Below are 4617 nucleotides of genomic sequence, written 5' to 3'. Positions count from 1 at the left end.
TGGCATGTTGAAGCAAGTTGAGCAGACGCTCAAAGATGAGGGAAAGCATGACTTGTTAATGATAAAGAAGGGCAAACTGTTCAAACGACAGACAAAAAGAAGAAGGCCTTCATGGGGAAAGGAAAAAGAACTTTCCGCCTAAGCCAAAAGCTACCAAAGACAACAAGGAAAAGAAGGTAGCGTCTTCTAAGTTTGACTCCGAATGCTTCTATTGTAAGAAGAAGGGACATTGGAAGAGAGACTGCCTCAAGCTCAAGGAAGATAAGAAGAACGGAACCGTTGCTTCTATATCAGGTATTTACGTTATAGACTTTAACTTCACTAACACAGCTTCATGGGTATTAGATACCGGATGTGGCTCACACCTCTGTTCTAATTCTCAGGCACTAAGGAACACTAGGAGGCTAGCGAAGGGAGAGATCGACCTCCGGGTTAGAAATGGAGCCAGGATTGGTGCTATATCCGTAGGATCTCTTAGTTGTCTTTGCCCACGGGGCTAGTTTTGGAACTTGACAATGTTTTTGTGTTCAAACATTACCAAAAATATTATTTCAATTTCGGCGTTGGACGCCAAAGGTTTTGAATTTCGAGTTAAAGACCAATCATGTTCATTTTATCTCGATAATGTTTTATATGGTACGACACATTCTGAAAATGGTCTTTATGAGCTATGTTTAGACAAAAATATTTATAACGTCAATAATCCCACTAAGAAAGCTAAGACTACACAGTCTAGTCAAACCTACTTGTGGCATTGTCGCCTTGGCCACATTAACATCAAACACATCAAAAAGCTTCTATAAGAAGGCATTCTAGACTCATTTGATTTAGAATCATTTGAAAATTGCAAAGGATGTTTACTAGGCAAGATGATAAAGCAACCATTCTCCAAGTTAGGAGAAAGGGCCGGTGACTTATTGGGCCTAATACATACCGATGTATGTGGGCCAATGAGTACACCCGTAAGAAATGGTTATCGGTATTTCATAACCTTCATGGACGACTATAGTAGATATGGATATATCTATCTAATGCCGCACAAATCTGAATCGTTTGATAAATTAAAGAATTTCAGTGTGAAGTTGAAAATCAACTTGGCAAGAAAATCAAAGCGCTTCGATCGGATCAAGGTGGCGAATATTTGAGCCAAGAATTCGATGACCATCTGAAGGATCATGGCACAGCTGCGGGTGGTTTCTTGGTGCTATTGTGCTAAGTGGTGGTGGTGGTGGTACGTGAATTGCTAGGTTGTGGTTGTTTGTGAAATTTGATTTTTATATTTTTTATTTTTTTTAGCTTGTTAATACTTTAGTATACCCTTATTTTTCAATAATCACGCTTATGATCTTTTGCCTAGGAGTCCGCAATTCCCTCCTTTGTTGCGAGTAATTCATAACGGAGGAAGTATAAGAATTTAGCTTTGATGGTGTAGTTATTAAATGAATTAAAATTTATCATAATTTATTTGTAAATACTGATACGTGATACCTATTTTGATTAAATTTCTACAATTGATTAAATATGATTTAAATTTATGTAATTTTATTAATTTTTTCCCATGTGCAGTACCAATTTTGTTTTTTGTTTTAGACATAACCAGTTTAATTACTTAAATGTGTACTATGTAGTATTCCCTCCGTCCCATAATATTTCGGACGTTATGGTAGACACTTAGTTTAAGAAAACTGCAAGTGGGTCCGTTTAAAATATTTGTTTATTGTATAAAAATTCCCTTTTGTATTTTTATATTGTAAGAAAACAACAAAGTGGGGTGAGAGTGGGATAGGTGAGGAGAGAGAAAATATGGGAAAATATTTTTTGTTAGTGGTCACATTCCATTTTTAGTAATGTGTCAAGTATTGTGGGACGAACGAAAATAAGAACTATGTCAAGTATTATGGGACGAAGGGAGTACATCTTTCCCCCATTAATGGATACACTTTAGGGCTTGTTTGGTTCGCCTTATTTTTGCTTATTTGAACTTATGTGATCTGATCTAGTCTGATTTGATCTGATCTGGTTTGATTTGATTGTCTGATTTGACTAAACTTTGCCCTTAAGTGTACGATAATGTATAAGGAAAAAATATATCAACTGGATCTTGTTAGATTCGTAATAATTTTATTAATACGTAATTTTCTTAATTTTTTTTATTACAAAATTAAAGATATTTAGCGATAAAAATTACACATAAAATTATGATATGATCTAGCGATAAAAAATTACACATAAAATTATGATATGATCTAAACTTATTTTTTTCTGATCTGATTTGAACTTTAAAATTAATTCATATTTCATATATATATATATATATATATATATATACACACACACATATATATATATACACACACACACACACACACACACACACACACATATATATATATATATATAACTAATCCTGGGCACCGTGCCGTGCCGGGCCGCCGCGGGCCGTGCCTGGCGGGCCGCGGGCTGGTTCGTGCCGTGCCGGTCGTGCCGGCGGGCCCAGGATTTCGTGCCGTGCCGTGCCGGCCATTTTCACAGGCCAGCCCACGGCACGGCACGGCCCTCGTGCCGTGCCGGCCACGTGCCGGGCTGCGGGCTGGTGCAGTTTCCAATTTTTTTTTTTTTTTTTTTTTTTTTTTTTTTAATGACAACATTATTAATTAATAAGTTTATAATGTATATAAGTTATAAAATTATAATTATAAGTTTTATAAGGTAACTTATAAGTTTATAACTTATAAGTTATAAGTTATTAAGTTATGAATTTTATAATTATAAGTTGAATATTTATGTTTTATAATTTGTATATTCAATATTTATATTTATATATTTACTTTATACTATTACTTTAAAATTTAATGTTTATGATTTATTAGTAATTGGTATAATTTTATTTTTTTTTAATATGAATTTACAAATTGTAACAAAACGGGGAAAAAAGGCAAATTGGACTTTGGATGTGAATAATGCGTACTTTATATTATTATTACTTGAGTTGAGAAAATTGTACAATGATAACAATGATAAAAATCATACAATGATGGTATTAAACAAAAATTGGAAAATGATAAAATTGATATTTTTAAAATCGTACAATATACAATAATTGTCTATTCTTCTTCTCCTTCTTCTTGCTCGTCTTCGTCTTCGTCTTCGTCTTCGCCTTCGCCTTCAAGGTCATCGGCTAGTTGCATAGATTGGGAACTAGCCGAACCCGAACCGGAAGCGGAGGTTCCTTCTTCGTTGTCGTTGTGGTCGTAAGAACGGTCTTGTGAGCGATTTTCCGCATCCAACCAATCTTTGAAACACACGCACATTTCTAGTGTTTCGGGTTTTAGACTTGTTCTTCTATCGTCTAAAACCCTTCCGGATGCGCTGAAAGCTCGTTCGGAGGCGACGGAGGAAACTTGGATAGCAAGAATGTCTCGTGCCATTGCCGCCAAAGTTGGATGCTTCGAGCTTTGTTGTTTCCACCATGCAAGGAGGTCGAGGCTGTTTATCTCATCGTCGTCCATGCCTTTGGTGAAGTCGTAACTCAGGTACATCTGCAACTCCGAGACGTCGCTTTGCGTTCTCCTGATTGATGAATCACCTGAAAACCTTGAAATCAAGTTAGTAGCTTGTGAAAATAAATGTTTGGCCTTCTTACTTACGTTTTTAGATGGTTGGGAAGGCCCTGAGCGAGGAACGGTGCCATATTTGGCTTCATAGACTCTATATAAAGCAAAAAACTGATCCTTCACATTAGTCTTATAGTTTTCTACATCATCGTCAAGAAACATGCATTGAAAGTAAATGTCAACTAACATAAATGTGTTTTCATACTTTTGCCTAGGATCTAATATGGAAGCAAAAATATAAATCAAAGGAATCTGACTATAATATTTACGCCACTTTTTTTCCATTGCTGGAAGATACTGATCATAATCACTTTGATCGCGATGATCAGCGAAAAGTTGGGCGAGTAAGCATGCATTAGAAAGAAAGTTTTGAGCACAAGGATTGTAAACAGTAGAAAAACAATACGTCATGTTATATAATAACTGTAAAAATTGCATATATCTTTCACAGTTATTCCAATCATCATCATACAAAGCATTTTGTGGAAATTTTTGGTTGTAAAATAATGTTAACGGGCCCTTGTACTCAATTGCCTTTGTTAACATGTCATAGGTGGAATTCCACCTAGTTGGGCAATCGGTTCTAATTTTTATTACCCTTATCTTTTGTTGTTTTAAAAACTCTTCCATTCTTGGTATCTCATGTTAGAGCTATTAATAGACATAATAGCATCTCTGATTTTGCTGTAGTATGGGCCAATTGCCCGAACTCCATCCTGTACACATAAGTTAAGTACATGGCAAACACATCTAGTATGAAGAGCTTCACCGTCTAATAGTACATCGGTTAAGTTTTGTTTGATAAGATTAGCTGTGTATGTCATAGAGGTTGCATTATCAAAAGTCATAGACATCATTTTATCTCGAAGGTTGTATTCGTCTATTGCTTGCATTAAATGGTGAGCAATGTTAATGCCGGTGTGTGGGTATTCCAGCATTTTGAAATGTATTATTCTTTTTTTAACATCCATTGATCATCTACCCAATGGCAAGTCACACATAA

Source organism: Chenopodium quinoa, unplaced genomic scaffold (genome assembly GCF_001683475.1).
Source record: "Chenopodium quinoa cultivar QQ74 unplaced genomic scaffold, ASM168347v1, whole genome shotgun sequence".
Taxonomy (NCBI): domain Eukaryota; kingdom Viridiplantae; phylum Streptophyta; class Magnoliopsida; order Caryophyllales; family Amaranthaceae; genus Chenopodium; species Chenopodium quinoa.
Note: the sequence above shows the minus strand (reverse complement) of the source record.